Raw genomic sequence first — 25,269 nt, forward strand, 5'->3', positions numbered from 1 at the left:
ATTCTTCTCTGGCCAGGTATTCACCAGCTAGAGTCATTGAACTCAATCATTGCAACATTTTAAATTTGCACACATTTACCAACTACATATTTTTAAAATTTTCTTTAAAAATATGTGTCAAAGATATAAAACTGGAATTTTTTCTGTTTTACCCAGTGGAAAATTTTCTTTTTGTGGTATAAATCATTGAGTGACTATTTCAAGTTTGGATTCATTATAGGTATACGCTTATATTCATTATGTGCTTTATAACTTAAAAAACTCACAAAGGCTAGTCACACACTAGCTGTAAATTCCCATTCTTAATTGCTTAAAGGAAGATAAAAGAAAGCAAGGAAATAATTAGTAAAAGATAGACAGTTTTGAAACTGTGACTGAGTGTTCAATGAAAATGAAAACAGATGCTTAAACTTAATCCAAATAGTTGAGTAAAACTTAAGATTTCAGCTCTAGGGTCCTGTCTTTTGCAATACTTTTCCTATTATGATTCTTGTTGGCTGATTTCAGAATATCTATATATGATATTCTGGCCTCTTGTTTCCATGACTTCCTGTCCATCAATAATGTCCTTCACACAACCTTAGTCACTCACATACTTTTATACCTGGATATTTGAGTTCTCTTTCTTTTTCTCTTTCTCTCCTAGATGATTGTCGATTTTTTACCCTCACCTTTTTCCCCACGTGGCCAACTCAGCTTCTACCACCCTCACTCTACTGAGAACCTTGCTTTCAAAAACAGAACAAAAAGAAGACAACTTTCCAAGCCTATATGGCCCTTCCTACTCACCTAGCTCACCACAGCTTATGTGCTCTGTCTTCATCACTATGGATTCTGTCCATGCTCTTAATGGAACAAGTATTTCTGTTGTGTGCTAGCTTCCATCCTCTCTCATCTACGCAGTTGCTTTGGCTATCCCCCTTTCTCATATTAGTTTTCCCTCTCTGCTATATCGCTCCCATCAATATAAAAATGTTATTATTACTTCTTGTTAAAAAACAGGTATTCTTCTCTTGATCCTACTTCCTCTCCATCTATGGTCACTTTAAAACAGAACTGTTTAGCAGTGTTGTCTATAATCTGTGTCCAACTACTTTCCTCCCCATCTCTCTTAAACCTGCTGTAAACAGGTATTTGTTCCTTCCGTTCCTCTAAAATTTGTCTTGTTAAGATGACCGGACACTTCCCTATCCACTCAATCAGCAAATCCCCTTATATCTAGCTTCACATTATATCCGAAATCTCATAACTTTGTATCATGTGTATGGCTATCACCCTGGTCCAAGTCACCTGGATCATAACCCACCTGGATCATTGCAACAGCCTCCCAACATTGTCTTCCTGCTTCAACTTTCATTGTGTTCCCTCTCCCATACACCTGTTTTCAGCACAGCAATGTGATCTGTTGCAAAGTAACAGGAAAGTATCAGGTCTACTTATTCTTTGAAATGTTCCAGTGCTTCCTATCTCCTTCAAATTAAAAGTGAGTGTCCTGTGGAATTGAATCCCCTCCTTAACTTTTGCGCCCTATTCCCCTAGTTAGCTCCCTCACGTTCACTTTACACTTGTCACCTGGGCCTCTTTGATGTTCCTTTAACACACAAGAACACTTCCACCTTCGGATTTGGCTCTGGTTGTTTTTTCTCTGCCTAGAGTGCTTCCCCAGCTAGTTTACCACACCTACCAACTCACTTTCTTCAAGTCTTCAATATCTCCTTCTCATTGAAGTCTTTCCTGACCATCCATTCAAATATATATGTCCACTCTCCCTACCTCCCACTCCTGCTGAATTTCTCCTCAGCATTTATCTTCATCTGGAATATATATATTTTTAAAGATTTTATTCATTTATTCACAAGAGCCAGAGAGAGTGAGAGAGAGGCAGAGACACAGGCTCCATGCAGGAAGCCCAACGCGGGACTCGATCCCGAGACTCCAGGATCACACCCTAGGCTGAAGGCAGGCTCTAAACCGCTGACCCAGGGATCAGTTATATTTAACTTTTTTGACTCATTTTTCACCACTGCAGTGTAAACTCAGTGGGGGCAGGAATTTTTGTAATTTTTTGTTGTTGCCATATCCTTAGCAGAACAATGCCTGGCAAATAGTAGGACTTTAATAAAATGTCTTAAATCACAAATGAATGGTATTGGATATTGTGCTTGGTTGGAATTAAATGGCAGATGTGGCAAAACTACCAAGGCATTTCTCTCTTACAGTGTTTCCCTCCATGTTCCAATAGGACACTCATATACAAAACTGATCTCAATCCTCCATCTGTCTCTTTATGACATTTTTTGGTTTCTTGAAGGCGTATCTAATGGTTTTAATTTTTATATTTTTATCACCTGGAAAAAGGATGCACAAAACACATGTTGAGTGAATAAATATGAGAAAGAACAAAGGATGTCTTAACGAAGAGCAAAGACCCAGCCACATCTGTGTCAGACCATGCCAGAAGATGGAGGCTCTAATGTGCTCATCAATGATGTCATGAGGATGGTGATGCCCCCAAATTATTCTCTAGCCAAAAATGACATTCTTCGCTTCTCTGAAGTCTATTGTGGATAGGCTCCATTGCTATAGGAGTCAGGTAACAGCAAGTGAATTTAATTTTTTTAAAAAAGAAACAGGAACGCCTGGGTGCCTCAGCAATTGAGCATTTGCCTTGGGCTCAGGGCATGATCCCAGAATCCTGGGATCGAGTCCCACCCCCATCGAGCTCCCTGCATGGAGCCTGCTTCTCCCTCTGCCTGTGTCTCTTTCTCTCTGTGTCTCTCATGAATAAATAAATAAAATCTTTTAAAAAAAGTAGAAACAGCTGATTTGCAAGGTCACCTTTAGTTGCCTTGTTTAGGCACAAAATAATGGCTGCTTTCTATGTGTCATCATCATTGCCATTGTCATTTATACATACCAATCGAATCCCTTTTACTTCTCTAGTGAGAAATATTGAACATTTACCACATAGTTGGCATTATAAGAGTCAGAAGGAGTACAACACAGCAATGAAGAAAAACCAGATATGTTTCTGGCTTTTTAGAACTTAGAGTGATTTCATATTATGGTCATTGCTACCATGATAAAAATGCAGTGTTCTTCAAATCTAAAAAATTAACAGCTTTATGGAGATAGAATTCCCATACTATGAGCTTTACCCTTTAAAAATATACAATGCAATAATTTTTAGTATAGTCACAGAGTTTTGCAATCATCACCAGAATTTGAGAACATTTTTGGCATCCCAAAAAGAAACTCTAGTACCCCCCAAAAAAAAGAAAGAAAAGAAACTCTAGTACCCATTATCAATCACTCCCCAGTCCCTACTCCCCCCATCCTCTGGCAACTACTAATCAAGTTTGTGTCTTGATGGATTTGTCTATTCTGGATATTTCGTGTAAATGAAATGTTCTATAGGCTGTCTCTGTTACTGGCTTCTCTTAGAATAATGTTTTCAAGGTTCATTTATGTCATAGTGTATATCAGTACTTTGTTCACTTTTTTTAAAGATTTTATTTACTTATTCATGAGAGACACACAGAGAGAGAGGCAGAGACACAGGCAGAGGGAGAAGCAGGCTCCATGCAGGAAGCTTGATGTGGGAATTGATCCCGGGTCTCCAGGATCAAACCCTGAGCCAAAGGCAGGCGCTAAACTGCTGAGCCACCCAGGGATCCCACTTTGTTCATTTTTATTGCTGAATAATATTCCACTGTATGAACAGACCATATTTTGTTTATCCATTTATCAGTTGAGGGACATTTGGGTTGTTAACCCTTTTTGGCTGGTACAAATAATGCTGCTATGAACATTCATGGACAGGTTTTTGTGTGCACATATGTTTTCATTTCTCTTGTGTATATACCTAGGAGTAGAATTGCTGGATCATTGGTCACACTATTTTTTTTTTAATTGGAGGATAGTTGATATATAATAGTATATTGTTTTCAGGCATACAACATAGTGATTCGACAATTATGTACATTACAAAATATAGCTTCATGGTTAACACTTTGAAAAACTGCCAAACTTTTCCAAAGTGGCTGTACTATTTTATAATCCCATCAACAATAATATATGAAGGTTCCAATTCTTCTCCATCCTTGCTTGACACTTGTTGTCTATCTTTTCTATTTTAACCCTCCCAGTTATCTAGTGGTGTTTCATTGCAGTTTTTGGTTTGCATTTCCCTCATGACTAATAATATTGAGCATCTTTTATGTGTTATTGCCCATTAAAATATGATATTCTGCGAGAGTTTCTGTTTTCAGGAAAAGCCTTTTTAAGGCAAGCTAGTGTAATAAATTTGAATTGTAGGTAGGATTTTGGCTGGGATAAACATGAAGGAAAAACTCCCCATGTTAAGAGAACAGCCATTACAAAGATCCTGAGGTTCAAATGCATTTGTCTTTTAGAGGGATTGAAAGAAGGTCACTGTAGCTGAGTAGATGTGGGTGAGGCAGAGGGTGGCATGAAAAGTTTCAAGAAGTCAGCAGGAACTGAAGCACACAGACTTTAGAAGATATAATTCAGCAAATTAATTTTCATTCACAGCGTTTAGGGAAGACAGCAGTTTTTTTTTTTTTTTTTTTTTTTTAGATTTATTTGTTCATGAGAGACACAGAGAGAGAGAGAGAGAGAGAGAGGCAGAGACATAGGCAGAGGGAGAAGCAGGCTCCTCCCAGGGAGCCGGATGAGAGACTTGATCCCATATCCCGGGATCACGACCTGAGCCGAAGATAGGCGCCCACCACTGAGCCACCCAGGCATCCCAAGATAGTGGGTTTTTAAGCACAGAAGTGAAATAATCTGATTTATGTTAATAATAACTGATGCACATAGCATTTAACATGTCCTGGGCACCATTCTAAATGCTTTACATGTATTTACTACATCTGTTACCTTACGAAGTGATATATTATTTCCAATTGCTGCTGCAACAAATTACCATAAACTTAGTGGCTTTGGGACACCTGGGTGGCTCAGCGGTTTGGCGTCTGCCTTCAGCCTAGGGCGTGATCCTGGAATCCTGGGATCGAGTCCCACATCGGGCTACCTGCATGGAGCCTGCTTCTTCCTCTGCCTGTGTCTCTGCCTCTCTCTCTGAGTCTCTCATGAATAAATAAATAAAATCTTTAGAAAAAAAAAAACAACTTAGTGGCTTAAAACAACACAGTTTATTGTCTTATGGTTCTGGAATTCAGAAATCAGTTTCACTGGGCTATATCAGCATGGATGGGTTCATTCTAGAGGCTCTAGGGGAGCATCCATTTCCTTGTCTATTGCTGTTTCTAGAGGTTGCCATATTCCTTGGCTTATAAACCTGCATCACTCTGAATGCTGTAGTCTTCTCATCTCCTTCTCTGATCCTCCTCCCTCCCTTTGATAAGGCTCTTGTGATTACATAATCCAGGATAATCTTCCCATCCAATATCCTTGATTTAATCCTTCCTGTAAAGTCCTTTTGTCATGTAAGGTAATATAGTCACAGGTATCAGTGATTAGGATGGGGCATCTTTGGTGGGGGGAACCATTATTCTGGTAATTAATAGTATAAGGTATATACTATGATTTTCTGCATAGTAACTTGTTCATGGTCACATAGATTGGTGACAGTACTGGGATTTAAACCAGAGATCTCACAGATACTAGATTGCTACAAATGTATAATTATTTCTTTTTTTAATGGCACTGCCCTGTTGAATTTTGCATCAGAAGATGGTTAATAAAATTGATAAATGAACTTCCTATGTGCTTGTCAGTAAAGCTCAATATGCTTGGTTCCTTTTAAACTTGTGGTTTATTCTCTTTTAGTTTTCATAAATGCTTTTCTAGCTGTTAACATTAGTGTCTTGTTTGACCTTTCCCAAAAGCTGAGCTATTTCCTGGAAAAATCTAAATGGCCAATTTCTGTCTGTTAGTACAAGAAAGAAAATTTGACATTTGTGAGAGTTGATCCTAGTCTATAAACTGAATATCCCAGTGGTATTTGTCAGTATTCACAAATGAGTATAGTGAGGAAATGTCCAGGATACTTCTGTCACCTAAGGCCACTTCAACTCTCTGAGACTAAATGTCGATTAAAAATTTTTGCCTCGGGACGCCTGGTTGGCTCAGTGGTTTAGTGCCTGCCTTTGGCCCAGGGCGTGATCCTGGAGTCCTGGGATCGAGTCCCATGTTGGGGACTCCCTCTGCCTGTGTCTCTGCCTCTCTCTCTGTGTGTGTGTGTGTCTCATGAATAAATAAATTATATCTTCTTAAAAAAAATTTTTTTTTTTTGCCTCAGAGGGTTTGGTTTTTCAGAGGATTTAATCGGGGAAAAAGTATATAGTATTATATAAAAATAGGAGTACTTATACTTAATTCCTATAAGGGGTGACACCCTAACTACAACTTGACTCTTAAACCCTGAATAGGTTAAACAACAGCAGTTTTCTTTTTTAATTTTATTTATTCATGAGAGACACAGAGAGAGAGAGAGAGAGAGAGAGATAGGCAGAGGGAGAAGCAGGCTCCCTGCAAGGATTCTGATGCAGGACTCAATCCCAGGATCCTGAGATCACAACCTGAGCCAAAGGCAGATGCTCAACCACTGAACCACCCATGTGCCCCACAACGCACAGTCCTAAAGTTGGTAGTTTCCTTAAGCTTAGTCAGTAAATTCATAAGTTGAATAAAAAATGCAGCCTACAATGTACTTTGGAGTTTAATATCTGAATTTATATGCTTTTAATAAATTGCTATTGGTAGAATAATTACTTTTGTCTTTTGGGGGAAATTTTTGCCTCAAATTTTCCTCATTTGTAATTTAGCCTTTCCATTATAATTATGTTAAAAATAAATATAGCTTTTTATTGTTTGGAGGAAGCAAATATTGGAACCAACAAATATGCCCCTTATTAAGACACAATGTCTTATAGCACATTGAAACAAGGCTTTGCTCTTTGAATTGATTAGAACTCTCATAAGTTACACATATATTAAGTTGCACTTACAACATTCTGAAGGTCAGAATGTTTTGTGAAATGAAATACATATATTTATTGTCAAAAACGTTGGCCATACAATGAAAGACGTCTTTGTAAAGGAAAATTTTACCTCTGATGATAGCAAAGCTCATTTATATATACAAATTCACATCTTACTTTTGGAAGTATGTAAAATGGTTTAGAATCTGGGATCAGGGGGAAAAAGGATTATAGAAGATAATAGAAGCTCATCTTAATTGTTGTATATCCATTTCTTTAATTACAGTTTTTTTTTGTAAGCACTTGTTAGGCCACACTGAGGTGACATGCCATGTCAGGCTATCTTGTCTGGTCCCTTATTAAAACACAGTATGTGGCAGGGAGAGTAGGAGGAGCTTGAGGGGTTTTCCGCATATGTGTTTTTCTCTTCTTAATCCTTCCTCTGCCTTCATCTTATGCCCAAGGGGAGCACAGTTTGGTGCATTTTGTTCTTGTGATACAAGCAAGGACTAAGAGTCTAAGAACTTGGTTTCAGAATCAGCTCTGCCTAAAATCTGACCTTAAACCAGTCCCCTAGCCTTTGGCAGGAACGAATCCACTGCATTACAAACTGGAAGAGCTGGACTGGGTGATACCAAAAATGTCGTGGTGATACCAAATAAGTCTACTCCTTATTGGTGATAAGATTTTCCAGGAATGAATTAAGTGATGGCACACTGATATAGAGTGCACATGGCCCAAAGATGACCAGCACAGGGTCCTTCCTACTTAGGCTCTCCAGGTGGGAAGCCTCTGCCATTCGCTGAAATCATGCCTCTCTCCAACTGAAGGCAGCCTCTTTTTTTTTTTTTTTTCCCCCCAGATGCTCTGTTTCACTTCCAAACCAAATTTAAACTCTGCTCCTAAACTCTCCTGATCACTGAAGAAAACATTTTTTTCCTCCTTTGGTTTTTTATTTCTCAGAATGGAGAAAGTGAACTAAGTTTTTCATTCCTCTGCCTCCTCCATGAACATCTATGTGGGCCCTATGGGGTCAGTAACCCTCCATGTTTTACTTGCTCTCACTTTTGGCTTCTCTTGTTTATTCTTCCTCTTGTCTTTTCTCTCCCTGCTTTTTTTTATGACCACATGTGAATTGTTTTTCTCTTCTCTCTCTCTTGCTATTCATTTTCCATATCAGGCAGTTAACAAAGTTAGGTGTCTTACCCTTTACAGATTAGCTCATTTGAGCTGCTGCTTCTCTAGAAAAGATATTTGTATGCTGACTACTAGCAAATGTAAGGGTATAAAAAGGACCTATCCTCACTCATTTCTACTACTTTAATGATCTAATAAATATCTTATGAGTTTTGTTTTTTTAGTTTTTTTTTAATTTATTTATTCATAGAGACACAGCTAGAGTGAGAGGCAGAGACACAGCTAGAGAGAGAGGCAGAGACACAGGCAGAGGGAGAAGCAGGCACCATGCAGGGAGCCTGATGTGGGACTCGATTCCGGGTCTCCAGGATCACGCCCTTGGCTGCAGATGGCGCTAAACCGCTGCACCACCGGGGCTGCCCTCTTATGAGTTTTTACTATTGAGATGATTCCAGATTGAGATTGAGAGAATGAGTGGTCAAGTTATTTGTATTTCCTTAATGAATATTAATTAAACATCTCATCTAAAATAGCAAGAGAAATAAGCCTTTTCATATTGAGTACCAGAAAAAATTGAAGTCAATTGAAGATACCATGTCATAAAGTTGAGGGAACTTTCAAAGGAGTAGAATGTATTTGTTTCTGCTATGAAATGTAGTCTCAATTGTGTTCCAGTGATAATTCATAAACATAACATTTGAAATAGAAAAGAATATTCAATGAAAACTTATTTTGGCTATTTAGGAGATGTGTTCCAGACAGAACCTTGCTACATAGCAGGCCCTTGAACCAGCAACATGAGCTTTTTTAGAATGCAAAATTAAAGTCCATTCCATGCCTGGTAAATCTGATTCTGCTTTTTACAGACATGCCCCAGGCAATTTTCATGCACATTCAAGTTTGAGAAATACTGCTCTAGATAGCCCTAATATGATAAAAATATAGAATTAAAAACATTCCACATAGGTGTGAAAATACAGACATGGTTTTTATTAGATTTTACAAATTTACAGAGGAAATTAAATTCATATTTGTATGTAAAATTAAATTCATATTTGTATGTAAAAATCACTCAGATTTATAAAAAAAACTACTGTATTTTTGTCACAAATAATCCCAATTGTCTCAAGGTGGAATTGGAATTTAAAGGTACAACTATTTACACGTTTTCATTTGACCAAAATATATGATAATTCAAACAATGTTACAGGTCTTCATACTTGAGAGATTGTAATATATAAGGAAATTCACGGCCATGAGTCGACAAAGGTAATATAAGTAATGTAAGTAATACTATGCACTGATATACCCCACAGTTTAAAAGAAAGTTGTCTTTATCCTAACATCATTAGTTTCTCTTTATTGTGACCCCCACTTGCATTAAGGGTTTTCATGAAGACTTAATCACACTGTTCTTTGTGTTTTCCACCTAATTATAAACATACTACCCTATTCAGTAGAGGGCTAATTGTTTCAAAATAGAGTTCTGAAGCAAAGGCCTCAGGTGTATAGTTAAATGAAGTGTTAATTGGATGGCAGGTGCATTAACTTGGGAGTAAGAAAATCAAGGGGATGGTGGTGACAGACTAAGGTAGGAGGCCAAAGGGTCATTTTAAGGATTTACCACTGTATTTTTTAAAGGTATGATATTTTTTTAAGGTATGACATTTTATATAGTTTTGTAGCATAGGATCTGAAAATTAAGTGAGGTCTGGGAGAAATCAGATTGTGGTCAAATGCTAACTGTGATCATAAGCCTACTCCTTTTGTATGGCATTTTTCTGTTTACCTGTGCAGATCAGCAACCCAGTTTGAGGAGTCCCAGCTACTGGACCCCCCTTGGTTATACTCCCTGCCTAGTCTATTCAGACCAGTCCAGGTGGGGGTGTTTCCTTTTTTCTTTCATCTTTATTGCCTCTCCCCCAAACCTAATATATCTATGTATCCACCAATTGTCAGTACCACTCTTTTATCACAAAATGAGTATTTCCTTTTGTCTATTTCCTAACCTCATCACTTAGCATACGTCCTGAGACATGTACCACTTAACCTCCCCTACTTAAGACACAAATTAGGGTGCATTTTTGGCATGGCAAAGGGTAAGTGAATCAGAAATAGAGGTTTAGAAGAACCCAGAATGATATCCTGGACATCATAGTAACCTCTCAAAGCCAACCACTTGTGTCTATCAATATCCAGTTAACTCATGTGGATACTCTATCTTGTTAAAGAGGACAGTACCACACATAAAACCAGTATTTTCAAATATAGTTGTGAACCATACTGGTGAAAATCAGCTGGGGGACTATTAAGAATGCAGATTCTTGGGTCTCATTTCAGTTATTCAGAATCAGAATCATTAAGGATAACCTTCATAAACATTTTTACAGAGACCTTCAGGTGGTTTATTTGAACAATTAACTACTAGTTATACCCTGTGTAAACAGGGTGCTAGATTCAGTCGGTCTTTTGTCAAAGATGACTAAAGCAATACCTTGCAGTCCTATTTCCTTGTCTCTAGGAAAGCAAGCAAGCAAACAATGAAATTCTCACCTATTTCAGTGTACTAAAAAATAAAAAAAGTAAAATTTTTAGTATGGGAAAGATGGATGAAAATTGTGTAGGCCTTGTATTTTTTTAAATCCTCCCTTATTCCTCAACATGGGATATCTTGAAGGAACCTTCATCAATTAAATAAAAATATACTACAACCACTTAGCACCTACACTCTCTAAGGATGGCTAACCTAACTGAAAGGTAATACAAAGGTAGGTTAATGTCTGTGCCAACAACTTGTCATAGTATTTCATTCACACAAACATATATGGGATAGAAATGGAGATCATTCTAAAAAGAAAAGTTTTCTGAATTCATATGCCATGATATATGCTAACTATAACCATAAATGTCAATGAGGCCACAGGAGAACATAAACAGTTGAGAGAAAATGAGAAAGATGATGAATGGGAGTTCCATCTGAGTAAGCAGTTGTAGATTCAATCGTTGTAACCTTTGGGGGCTAATTAAGAAGGTCCATCGGGTCAGGCTGGTGCAGTGAATGCCCCAGGATACTGAAAATATAATAAGGTTTTCGTATTTAAAAGGCAAGTCAGATATTTAAAATAAGCTTACTTCTTTGGTTGGTTAGAAACACCATTTTGCTAATTAAACTGTTGATTGTTAAAACACTATTAATAAATGCTAAAAATTTTAAAAATCATTCGTATAACCCATATGAATTGCATATGCTAGGAAATAAGAAGTTATAGGAAACTGTCTATTATTTGTATTCCCTTGGTACTCTGGAGAGTTTGCAGTAAATGACAGGAAAAGTATATATAATACATTAAAACTTATTAATCTCTTAAGAAAGTTTTGATATGTGTAACATAGAAACATTTTTAACAAGATCACTAAAATGTTACTATTTTCTATAAAAAGGAAGATGTTATAATATGGTCAATTAAGAGAAAAAACCTTTTATTACTGATGTTAGGAAGCTTCAAAGAGTCTGTCACTGATTATTAACTGCTAGTGAAGTGCCTTTTGCAAACTGATTTCAAAATTTTAGCTGCCAGATTGAATGATATTTTTTTGAGGCTTGGAAAGAAAATTCATAGTGGTTTTTTAAAGGTTTTTTTTTGACATAATTAGAAAACCATTTATATTAATCTATGTATCATTCTTACAGAGTAGAGTTGGTTGACTTTAGGAAAAAATTTCATTTATAAGTCATTTCCTTTATGAAAGAATTACAACAATGTATGTTTTAGCCACATTTATTTAGGTGTATTCAAAGCAAACTCTAGTTTGAAATAATTACATTTATATTATCTATGACCAAAAGCCCATGGACGTCCAAACACCCATAGTTTTATCTTATGTCAAATGTATGATTAGCCAAACTGCTTGTATAATCAGTATTTATACAGAGTCTCCCTCTGAGGCAAAAGTTTTCAAATGTGTATTTTACCTCCTATATCTTTATGCTATATTGGTTGATTATCTATGCTGGTATTTAATAGAGTTTTCTAATCCTCAGTTGATTTGAGCTTTATCATTATACAAAAAGTGATGAGGTAGAAATACTGCTTTTGAAATGCTGCTTCAAGTCAGTAGTTTTGAGGTAGATTCTAAATTGTGCTCCATAACTTGGTCATAAGTATTCTTCTTTTTCTATTCTTTGTCTAGAATTATTTTTTGAGAAAGAGCGAGAGAGCAAAAGCATGCACGTGAGCGGGGGGGGGGGAGGGGGAGGTAGAGGGACAAGAAGAGAGCAAAGCTGAAGCAGACTCCACACCAAGCACATAGCCCAATGTGGGGCTTCATCTTATGACACTGAGATCATGACCTGAGCCAAATCAGGGGTTGGATGCTTAATCAACTGAGCCACCCAGGCACCCCTGTCTAGAAATGTTTAAGATAGATGAGGATAAGAAATTAATTTGTGTTTGACTAATCAATAGATGTCAAAGATTGGAAATGAGTTATTTAGCAAAGCTTAGGTGGCCACAGCTATTTTTGGCAGATAATTATTCCTTGTATAATTTTTTATGTTCATATATAATCTCATTCCGTGTTTTCAGCAGAATCATTTTGCAAGAGCGCAGTCTCTGCTGTACCAGATGTTATTGAGAATGGGAAGCAACTGTAACTTATGCACACTGCTGCAGGGAGTGGAAGGGACTGCTGCTTTGGACAATAGCTTGATAATGTCTTATAATTTGACTCCAAATGGAAAAATTTACTCAACTTATAAGAAAATATGTCCAAAAAAAGAACAGTGCAAGAATGTTAATGCACAATTAATGTGTAAAGAAATGTGAAAATTATTTATTTATAACACTCAACATCTGAAAACTACCCATATGTCCATCACCAAGCAAATTGAACTATAACCACATAATGGACTGCTGCTTAGCAATAAAAAGAAACAAGCAAATGGATAAACAAATTGAGGTATAACCATACAATGGAATATTTACTACTCAGTAATACAAAGAAAAAAGGAAGTATTACATGGAAGATCTGATGGACTTTATGTTGAGTGACAGAAGCCAGAAGCAAATAGGACATATTATTATAATATTCCATTTATATGAAGACTACAAACAGGCAAGATTAATCTATGGTATTAGAAATTAGAATAGTAATTGCCTTTGGTGGTAATGTGGTAGTATGGAAATTATTAAAAATGGATACAAAGGAATTTCTGGGGTGATGGAAATATTCCTTGACTGAGCAGGTGGTTGCCCAAGTGTACACAGTTTTTAATACTTAACTATACACTTAATACCTGTGCATTTCACTGTATATAAATTGTAATGCAATATAAAGACCTATATACATGTATGAATACATAAATGTATGTATGGATGGATGGAGGAAGGAAGGAAGGAATGAAAATTATGGTCTCCAGATTCAAAAAATCTAGTTTTAAATCTTGGCTTAGGGATGTCTGGGTGGTTCAGCGGTTGAACATCTGCCTTTCGCTCAGGGTGTGATCCCAGGTCTGGGGATCAAGTCCCCGCATCAGGCTCCTATGAGGACCCTGCTTCTCCCTCTGTCTCTGCATCTCTCTCTGTGTCATGAATAAATAAATAAAATCTTTAAAAAAAAATCTTGGCTTTAAATCTTGGAAGTTAATAACTTCCTGGCCGTGTGACCTTGAGTAAGTTACTTTATTTCTCTGTGACTTTTTTCCTTAAACTTAAGTTGTTAATAATAGAGTACTGTGAGATGAAGCAAGTTATTTTGAAGAGGGTAGAAGAGTACTAGGAACAAAGTAATGCTTCAGTAATTCTTAGATATCATGAGATTATTCTCCCTGTGACATGAAGAGATCAATTTGACTGTAACTCAACATTCACGATCTGTTTCATATATAGTGTTTCTTTCAGGTAGCAAGATGATTTATAGGCCTACTACTATGGTGTGTCTTCTTATTACACAAACAATTATTTCTTATTATTAAAATGAGGGTATTAAATGATCACTTGCCATTTTATTATGTTGAGCAGTTAGCTTGATCTGCCCACAATTAACTGTTGCAATTTTAGCTGTCAGTGTAAAAAGCAATATGCAAAGTTTAACTGAGACCACTAAAAACTTTGGCTTCTTATATTTGCATATTTTTTACACTGAATTCCAAAATTCTTACTTGAAATAAAGAGTGCAATGACACTTAGACACTTGCAACAGTACAGAGAAAGCAACTAGTTTTAATAATTAAAATAATAGAATTTGTAGGGGTAAATGTAACTCCCAGTTCATTAAATTCACTGAGTAAACCTTCCTTTAAAAACATCAGGAGAAAAAAAAATCAATAATTTAAATAATCCTTCTCTAGGATTTATCTGTTAGCTGAAAATATCTTGAATTTCCTATTAGGAGATAAAGTACCTAAGCCATTATGGATATTTGAGCCTGTTTGACTTTAATATCTTCTATTTAGTACTGCATATGTGAGAAATAAGGAAGTCATCCTGTCACCTTCCAAGACAATTGTAGTCACAATGAATGACCGGGGAGAAATTAGTTTCTCCCACTGAGGTCATTCATTACTTCCCATGATTTCTTGCTTCTAAGGCCACTGGAAAGTCATTCCTTACATTGTTAGCCCCTTAGGAGAGCAGTTAAAAAAGCAATAGCCTTACCTGGTAGCAGTTTACATTCACTGAGTCATACGAAAGTGTTCTTCTTCCTTTATTAAATGGAATTTCATCAGATTCCTTCTTTAAGGCCTTGTTTATTTATATAAGTGTATCTAGTTTTCTCCTATTCAACTCAGAGGGATAGGATTCCATCTTCCCTTTAAGAAAATATTTAGATTCTTTGATGTCTGGAATTCTTTTTTTGTCTTGCCCTGAATCCTTGGCAGTCATTCATTTATTTTACCTATCTACTTACCTACCAACCTACTTACTCACGTATACATTTATTTATTTTTATTCCAATCTTGTTAACATACAGTGTTATATTAGATTCAGGTCTACAATATAGTGATTCAAACAGTTCTATGTATTAGTGCTCATCACAATAAGTGTACTCTTTAAATCCTCATCACCTATTATATCCATCTCCGCCCTCCCCCCATTCCCCTCTAGTGACCACCAGTTTGTCCTCTGTTGAAGATTCTGGTTTTTTTTGTTTGTCTCTTTTTTACTTTGTTCATTTGTTTTGTATATCTGGATTTTTTTATTCCCTTTATATTAGATCTGTTAATGCAGATCTGATTTCAATCCCTGTTTGGATTAGTTAATACAGCTCCCTTAGCTGATTATAGATTGGAGTCTATAAAAGGGAAACAGTACAGATTGATTATTAAAAACAAAATTATGGTGGGGATGCCTGAGGGGCTCAGTCAGTTAAGTATAAGACTCTTGATTTCAGCTCAGGTCATGATCTCAGGGTCATGAGATCCAGCTCTACTTTGGGCTCTGTGTTGGTCATAGAGCCTGTTAGAGATTCTCTCTCTCCCCTTCTACTCTGCTCGCTCTTTCTCTCTCTCGAATAAATAAATAAGATCTTTTTAGAAATGCTAATTATCTTGCCCCATCCTGTGTTTTTACGGTGTGTGGGTTTTTTGTTTTTGTTTTTTATAGTTAGCATTTATGCAGTGTCTATTTGTATTAGATACTGTACTAATCACCAGATATACTTTATTTAATTAATTCTGTTTTCTACACACATTACTTTAAATATTAATAGTAAAGCTTTTTTTTCTTAAGTATATAGACTAGTTGGACTTCCATACCTCCTATCCCTGAAAACTTTTTACTGGTTTTATGAAGGAGGTCAGACACTATAGACTCATAAACTTTTAACATGTCTACTAACTTGGTTCTACAGGCTATTATTTAACTATAAATTAAATGGCAGTTCCTAAAGTCTTGATATTTGTCCATCAAGTCTGGAACTGGAGTGAACAACTCATTTTGCACAGATGGAGAAAGACTTCTACAAAAGGGCTAGCTGTGGGAATGCGACATTGGCTCTTGCAAACTTTCATTAAATTGATGTATCCAAACCATACCAGACCCCAGTAAGATTCTATTAGTCCAAATTATCTTCCTTCACTAGCTGTCAGGAATGTCAGGATCTTCCTGTAAATATCTTTGACATCCCATAGGCAAATTCCTTCTTAGGTGCAAATTTGAAGGTGTCAGAGTAGATAATCCTTCTGCCTTTGACTCTTGGGAAGTTGTTCAAAAGGCTTTTGCTGGGGCAAAACTGATAAAGCAGCATTGAGGAGGAAATCACTATGCACTGGGAAAATGGGAGAAAAACACCTCATGTTTTGAGTAGGCTTTTAAAACCTCAGTTTGAAAACGGCAGGGTAGTTTACCGCAACATCTTTATACAATTGTTTGAAAACAAAATAAGAGTCATAATTTTATGCCTCTGCCAGGAGCCTCTTATAATGATGACCTTCTACTTAAAAAAGATATCAAAGCAAAATGTCCCTCAAATGACATTCTTAAACTGTGATCTGCATATCAGAATATAGTTAAAGAAAACATTTTTCCCTAGAAATGAGGCTTAAAATTTTCAATTTGGTAGTTGAACATATTTCCTCTTATTTTTCTGTGTTCATTTATCTTTTGGTAATCATGAGAGAAATAGTCCTTTCCAATTCAATTTCATCCTGTTTACAAAATACTGATGGTGAAGATGATAATGGCAGCAATAATAACTAAGCGTTATCAATTTAATCATAATAACTGGCTATAAATTATAATTATAAAGTTTCACCCTTCTCATAAAAAAGTTAAAAACTTATAATCCTAACTAACAAAATGTTTTCTGTGTCTCAAATTTATATAACTCACATGCATGTATAATGGTCTCATTGTTTGGTTCATTTTGAGGTAATAGACCAAATAATGGTAGTTTATATGGGAGAAGAAATTAAGGTTTTCTTCCAAGCTCCATGGAACACTTCCTGTAGCTGCTTCACCTGCATTGTAGCTAAGACTAGGTTTGTAAAGCATGAAAGAAAGGACACTATATGATGCCTGGAGTGAAACATGAATGCCAAGGTCAATGTAACTGACCCAGCAGCAGAAGCTAGCTATAGAAGTATAGCCTTGGGAGTCAGGCCTCCATGTATGTCCAGTTCTTGTTTCCAGTCAGAAAAGTGGAGCAAAATAATGTCTAGTATTCAAGAGTCACCAAGCATATCACTATCCTTCAGATCTGTTTTTAGATTTTTGGTTCTAGTTCCAGACCTGGCAAAAGAAAGAAGATCTCCAAAGACCCCATTACCAAGCTGGAGATGATACAGGAGTGAGGGAAGAGACAGGAGTATAGCTAGGAACCACAACTGAGTAAGGCCCATAAATCTAGCAACAGGTAAAGCTGGTCTGATTAATTATAATTATGTTAATCATAATCATGATTGCAGCTCACAGAATGACAATTACTCTGTTTTGTTTGGTAATTCTACTCTGTGATGTATGTGTTTTTAGGGAAAGAGTATAAATGTAAACTAGTGGATATCTCTTGATTCAGGCAGGTTTTGAAGTAGGTTGTGTGATAACTCCATGCCTTTCAAGTGAGAGAGTTTTACCTAAGGGATGCTGGGGAAGAAAGGTACACAGAAGGAGGCAGGAGATAGGACACACAACTTTCAAAATCTTTAGTCCATGATGGACCCCACCGCTGGAATGCGAGGCTTGCTTTCTTAGGACTTAAGATAAAACTATCTTGAGAAATTTTTCCTTAATGTTATAGCTATTGGCTATATTTTAGAGATTCTCTGCATTATGGGGAATGAGCTATGGTTTCAACAAACAAACCAATGAAAAGATGTGTTAAGAAAGATTTGAAGACTAGATTTTTCTTTTCTTGTGGAATCTATGTTGCACCCTATGAAATAGGATGGAGAGTAGGAAAAGTACCCTGAGTAAAAAACACAGCAAGCATGAATCTCATAATTTCTGCAAGCATGAATCTCATAATTTTGCCAGAGGCAAAGAGGAGTAGAGGAATATGGACACACTTCAATTCCAATTAATAAATGCTAATTAAAAATCATATTTCATAATATTTATGTCCTCAGCTATTTTCAAGTTGGCTGAGCATGGCTCTGAGGGAGTAAAGTGCAAGACCACAAAATGCAAATATACTCATGAAATTAAAATATGGTTTTATGGGTTATTTTTTTAGACCTGTCTCTAAAGTATAATTTGCTACCCAAGTAAACAATTAATATATTTATGTGACATTTATTTTTTTTATGTGACATTTAAACTGAGGATAATGGAGGAATTTCCAGATGGCAATTAAGTGTGTAACTGAAATATTTTATAAACTACTACTTGGGACAATGGAGCAACAAATTGAATGATAAAGCTATCTCATTGAAATTCAGTACTCTGTCTTGTACAGAGAAAAGGGGACACATTTGGCTCCTTGTGAAAAGTGCCATGAAGATATCCTATTTGGACACAGAAACAAAGAAAAACACAGAAAGGAAGCCTGTGCAGTAGATGGGACTGAGGATCATAGGGGGTCAGCTTACATCAGATGCCTCTAGGGCAAAGGCTTTCATGTTTGTGCATGCCAAATGAATCTTGAATGTTCAACAACAAAAAAGAAGTGATAACAACATTAATTAATTATAAATATATGAAATCAAATACACCAACATGAAATATTGTCAGAATTTTTTTTCTTTGAAGCTATCCTTTTGAAGAAACATGTATGTCCAAATGCTCAGCAAGTCCATTCCAATAGTTACTTTGGAATTCAAAGAGAAAAAAATATAATGTAGCTCTATTTTCATTAGGACTTGAGTGCATATAATTTCCTGGTTTCTTGAGATTGACACTGATAGGAATTGGCTTCTTTTTTTAAAACTTCATTTTCAGGATTCATAGGTATGGTTCTTCTGATTATTCTCTAAAGATGTTTCTGTCATAATAAATTTGGTTTATTCATTCCAAGTGACTTTTTTTCCATTTCTTTTGTTAAAATTTATTCCAAGTGGCTTAAATTTTTTTAAATATTTTATTTATTCATGAGAGACACATAGAGAAAGGCAGAGACAGAGGCAGAGGGAGAAGCAGGCTCCCTGCAAAGAGCCCGATGTGAGACTTGATACCGGAACCCGGGCTCACGCCCTGAGCTGAAAGGAGGGGCTCAACCGCTGAACCACCCTGGTGTCCCTCAAGTGGCTTAAAATTTTTTTAAAATTTCAGTATAGTTGACACAATGTTACCTTGGTTTCAGGTACAATGCCAAGTGGCTTTCAATAGATGCCTACTAGATAGATATCAAATATAGTTTAGCTGCTAGCTTAGATATGATAATAGTAATAGCAATAATAGTAATAGTATTATATGTAATAATACTATATATATAGCTATATTTATCTACCAATGTACAATATACATCAATGTATAACAGTAATAATAGCTATTATAAATTTTGATCCTTAATCCATGCCAGACATCTTAAGTGTTTTTTAAAAATATAATGTCCCTTTATCCTCAAAATAACCTTATACTAGTTGTAGGATTTACTTTTTCCAATTTTACAAATGAGGAAACCAAAGAAATTGAAGTAATCAGAGACAAACTGCCTCGATTCCTATTGAACCTCAGTGACTCACCACATCAGTACACATTCTCTTTTCTTCCCTCTTGCTAAAGGAGAAAAGGCACCCATCCTCCTATGGCATCTGCCATCCCCCATCTTCTCTTCCACTTTTCACCTCCTAGAACCATAACCCCATCAGAAACCTTTCCCACTCATATATTAAATGTAAAATGGGGTTAATGATTATACTCAGGACTTAGGGACATTGTGAAGATCAAATTAGGATATATATGTGTGTGTGTATATATATATATATATATATATATATATATATATATATATATATAGCAGTGTCTGACACATAGCTAACATTGGCTGAAGGATAAAGAAGATGAATGAGGAAGATGACCCTACTCTTTCATTTGTTGGGAACTACAGTCTCTATATCACTTCCTTCTTCTTTAGGATAAAATAGTGGCAAAGCGGTTAATGGTAGGAAACAAAGTACAACAAAATGTCTATGTGTGCTTTGGGAATCACTGTGGTTTTAAAGCAGAAGTATGCTTAGTGACTTGAGAAACAGGTTTAATATTCTTTCGTTGCAAAAATATTATTGCATACGATGTCTGTTGCAGACAATAAGCCTGAGTGGGTTTTTTGTGAGCTAATGTGCCAAGGAATTATAAAAAGATTCAGATTTCTTAATGTTTTTCCTTTAGATTTGCTTCTCTATTTTCTCAAGGTTTCCTGGTTCACGAATTCATATGCTGGTTTTAGCATTTCAGTGGAAACTGTAAAACTTCTTTTGGGACATCTTTCTAGGTCCTCATAATTTTAATGCAGTATAAAGTAAGTTCAGTGTGGAGACAATTGCCTGGAAATTTCTTCTCTCCTAGTTATTTTAAATAATTTATTTTCAATATGTAGTAATGAACCAAATGTACTTTTACAAGAGACTTTAACCTTTTAAGTGGCATTATTTGAAAGCTTCTTTTTTTGCCTACTTTTTAAAATCGTAGGCCAACTTGTGTTTTTATTATAGTTTCACAATTCTCTTTCTCCATATGGTTTCTTTTTCTAAAGTAAATAAATAAACAAATAAGCAACCTTTTGCTATGTCTAGAATATTGACACAGTCTACCACTAGGTAATTTAATAAAACATGTTTTGTTATCATTTAAGTGAAATCCCAGATTGTCAAGAGAACCATAATCAGAGTTCAAAATGTCTGTCTGTTTGGTTGGAGAATGTTGTACCTGAAAAAAAAAAAACCATGAAATTATCTAGTTCAGTCTTTTAATATTAATAATTTGTAGACTGAGGATATAGAAGATCACTTGTCTTCTCCATAAGTAATCAGGCTGTTTAGAGACATGGCATGCTATAATACCCAGAGTACCATAGGCTCCCTTCCATGCTGCCTCCCATTTAAACAGTGTGAGCTCTGAGAAATTAAGGAAATATCAAAATGCATCCCTAGTCAAGCAAAAATTCTATGAAGTCAGTATTCTAGCAATATGTTTATGAATATTTTCTAATTAATGCATAGTTAAGCAGAGATTCATCTTTGATCTTAAAGCATCATTTAAAATACATTAGTTTGCTTTTCAACTATAATAGGAGGTGCAATTTAACCCTTCTTTATTACATGATCTTAACTGCTCCTGAATCATCATGTTAAACATAAATGATGTTGTGTAATGAGAAAGCATTATGTATAAGGTAACCAAATAAATGCTTACTTAAAAGAATTTTATTTGAATTCTATGCAACTAAGTTAGCCAACTCAGGGTTTCTGCCTCTCAGTTTACAAATGTATAAGATGGAGATATACATGTTTTATTTTCTTTGCAGGATTTGTCAATGTCAAGGAGATGACCTATGTGAAGATGTTATTTAAATTATAAACTATTATACAATCTCATGATGATATTGGGACACTTGACAGAAGATAATATAATGGCAACTGGGGATGTATGCAGGAACAGCTATTTGGCCAATTTTCCAGAGCCTTCAAGGGTCAGCACATGGATAAATTCACCACGATACAGGGTTTAGCTTTCTGCCTTTGCATAAGAAGAAACCCACACTGATGGAGCTCAGGCGAATTGACTGACAAAAACTAATTTCAAAACTGATCTAAATGAGCAAAAAAATTCCTAAATTTTAATGATCGAAATGCTCATATTCCCTGTCCAGCACATAACCTTTCTGGTATTAGGCAAGGAACCTTGTCAAGAGGAAATGAATTTCTTCACTTACAAAATACATTACAGTAGAATGCAGTGGTTCTTTTCTTTTAACCTTTTTAAATGATTATTTTCTCTCTCTCTCCATACACACACACACATACACACACACACACACAAACACATGTCTGTATATAATTTTTTCTAAACCATTGAGAGTAGATTATATATACATTGACATTTTATATCTTAATACTTCAATGTATATCTCCTAAGAACAAATATATTGTCTTCTGTAATCTTTTTTTAAAAATTTCATTTATTTATTCATGAGAGACACAGATAGAGAGAGAGGTAGAGACACAGGTAGAGGGAGAAGCAGGCTCCATACAGAGTGCCTGATATGGGACTCAATCCCTGGTCTCCAGGACCACCACCTGGGCCGAAGGCGGTGCTAAACCGCTGAGCCACCTGGGCTGCCCTGTCTTCTGTAATCTTTAGTGCAGTTATCAAATTCAAGAAATTTAATACTGATACTATACTTTTAATGATCCAAATTTGTCAGCTGTTCCAATAATAAACTTTGTAACGATTTTTTTCCCTCTTAGTCAAGGCTCACAGATTGCATTTAGTTGTCATGTTTCTAGTCTTCTTTAATCTGCCTTCTTCAGTCTTTCTCTGTTCTTTTTGACACTGAGATTTTTTAATGAATATAGGCCAGATTTTTCTTCTTCCTAAATTTCTCCCTTTTTTCTTAAGAGAATGTTTCTCATTTTAGGTTTGTCTGGTGTTTCCTCATAATTAGACTCAGGTTATGCATGTCTGGCAGGAATCTGTGTGCCACTACTGATAATAGTATCCTTCTCAAGATGTCATATATGGAGGTACCCTTCATTGGTAATATTAATTTTGATCTCCTGATCAAGGTGTTACTTTGTTTCTCCCCTGGATAGATACTATTTTCCCCTTGGAACTCATAAGCAATCTGTGGGGAGACACTTTAAAACCACATTTGGCTCCTCATTAAACATTCTCCCCACAATTCACCATACATGAAAGGTTCTTGCCTGAACCATTTTCAGGTTGCAGAGATGGTAAATTTTGAGTAGTTGCTTTGAGAGTGTGGTGGTTCTTGTAAGAGATACTTTATCCAAGTCTTGATAGACCCAATGAGTCCTCTTCACCTCCCCAATAGTTAGCAACTCTTTGATGTCTCTTTACCCTACACAGCCCTGGATAAACATTGCCAACTGCCATCTCTTTCAGCTCCCCTCTACGTGTTCCAGTCTAGCCATCTCTTTTTCTGTTCAGTCTTTCTCCAGGCAGGGTAAAGCATGTTGTCTTTCTCTTCTTACTATCTGCAAACCCATTTCAAACCTGTCTTTCTGCGATTACATCCAGATAAAATTCATTGAAGCTTTAACTTTTAACTTACACATTTAAAGACAATACTTTAGTTAATTTCAAGATAGTCACACCTATTGTTTTAATTTGGCTAGTTTAAAGTTCAAAAAGGCAATCTGACTTTTCTTTTTCCCAAGTTCTTGAAAGCCACTTTATTGTCTTGTTCTCATATAAGCTAGATTATTATATTGATGGCTATTATGAATACTGATAGTAATGTACATATAGTTGATTCTAGAATAAATCCAATAATTTTTTCTATTTAATTGCCTCCTTCAAAAATGAAGTCCTTAAAAATTTATTCAAAAAGCATACTTTCTGAATAATTGGGATTCTGTTTAAAGTATTGATTTCTAAATTTATTCTGGATTTTCCTAGCAGAATAAAAATGGACTGCCAAGGCTAAGATATTAGATTCCATGGCAAAATGACTTATATATACATATATATTTTTTAAATTTAATTTGTACTTCTTGTAGAATTTTTAATCTACAAAATGGCTTAAGGAATATTGTGTCAACCAACTCCTTATTTCATCAGTGAGGTCTCTAAGATCCAGAGGATTTCATTATCTTGTTCATAGCAAATCTGGGAATTCCCTTTGCTTATTCATAGCTTGATATCTTTTCTTTTCTCCAAAAGTCCTGCCAGTTTCTCACCTCTTGCCTTTAGAACTGATTATTCAAATAACTCAAGAAGCTTTTAAAATAGTCTTTCAGTTTTATTTCCTGCAGTTAATGAGGATATACAGTAGGGAAGACTTAGCCTAAACTAGGAAGGAGGTTGGAGAAACCTAGAGGTTACTGAAGATAACTCTTGGGCTTAAGTTGAAAGAATGGTCAGTGAAATAAGAAAAGGGGAGAAACTTGTACCTGTGCCTTAAGATGGGATTAGATAAGGGGCGCCTTAGTGGTACAGTCCACTAATAAACTAAATTACAAAAAGTTGACCAGCTTGAAAAATGTCCAGGCATAATAACCCAGTCTATTATGAGGATAACTCCTATTACTACTCTCAGGGAAGGATCAGCATTCAACAGATGCCTTTTGAATGACTGCAGGCAGCAAGTTAATGAGAACATAAACTTATAAATATATAATTATCACAGTACAATATGATATCTTTTATCTTTTAGTTCATCTTTTCCTAAAAGTAATCAAGTTTTAGTTGATTTTTAAACTTAAAAACAAATTCTACATGAATAATATATCAAAGTCACTAAATGTTTATTATAAAAATAATTCTGTATTATTTCAGATTTTCATACCTTAATTGATAGGTTTTGCATGTATCAACTAATTGAGGTCTCACCACAGCCCCATGAAGACAGATGTGAAATACAGAGATTATGTACTTGCCCAGAAACTTCTACATGGACAGCGGAACTAATCCAAAGATAGCAACCATTCCATTGATATTATATCAGCTCTTTAATTTATTATTATTACTACCATGTTTGGCCTATGGGAGGGTCACTTACTTGGTGGATGTTGATAGATGCTTAAAAATAGGATCTGTCCACAGACCAAGGAAGGCCTGGGCCCTATATCATGGAACTAGCTGCTGCAGTTTCAGCCCAGACCACAAGGTGTAGGTGGACATTTGGTGTCTCAAATTTTCATGCTTGGAAAGTGTAGATATGGCATACATAGCACCAGCTGAATGTGAAAATATTACTCAAGCAGTCAATTTTGTTTTTTGTTTGTTTTTGGATGAGGAAGGAGCAGGGTACTATGAAAGTTGTAGACTCAGTTGACTGTCAGACTAAATTCACTGAGTTGGGCTGAATCAAAGCACACAAACTTTTGGTTTCAGCTAAGAAAATGTTGCATGCTTCCATAGCCCAACCCACCATGAAACTTGAACCTAAAAGCTGTGGCAAAATATGTGACATCAAAGACTGATCTTGGCTGCATGCAATGGATATCCTACATGATGGTCTAACAAAATAGCAATTCATATTCTAACATAATAGGAAGTACAGAAGTAGTCCAAGGCAGAGTCAGCAGCTTCCCTGTGATTGATGT

The 25,269-nt window shown here is 35.9% G+C and overlaps 1 long non-coding RNA gene across 9 annotated transcripts in view; it reads left to right on the plus strand.

Moving 5' to 3' along the window:
- Nucleotides 1–25,269, plus strand: part of LOC102156199 — a 422,250-nt gene that overhangs the window by 14,677 nt on the left and 382,304 nt on the right. The window contains exon 4 of one of the 9 annotated variants that reach the window (XR_005369334.1): nucleotides 21,504–21,917. The exons of 7 other annotated variants lie outside the window; for them this stretch is intronic. This is a non-coding gene — a long non-coding RNA (uncharacterized LOC102156199). Of the gene's footprint in view, nucleotides 1–12,694; nucleotides 12,711–21,503; nucleotides 21,918–25,269 lie in introns of those variants that run through there. One more of the 9 variants, XR_005369336.1, reaches the window with a different exon arrangement.

The sequence above is a fragment of the Canis lupus genome, chromosome 14 (genome assembly GCF_011100685.1).
Source record: "Canis lupus familiaris isolate Mischka breed German Shepherd chromosome 14, alternate assembly UU_Cfam_GSD_1.0, whole genome shotgun sequence".
NCBI classification, from domain to species: domain Eukaryota; kingdom Metazoa; phylum Chordata; class Mammalia; order Carnivora; family Canidae; genus Canis; species Canis lupus.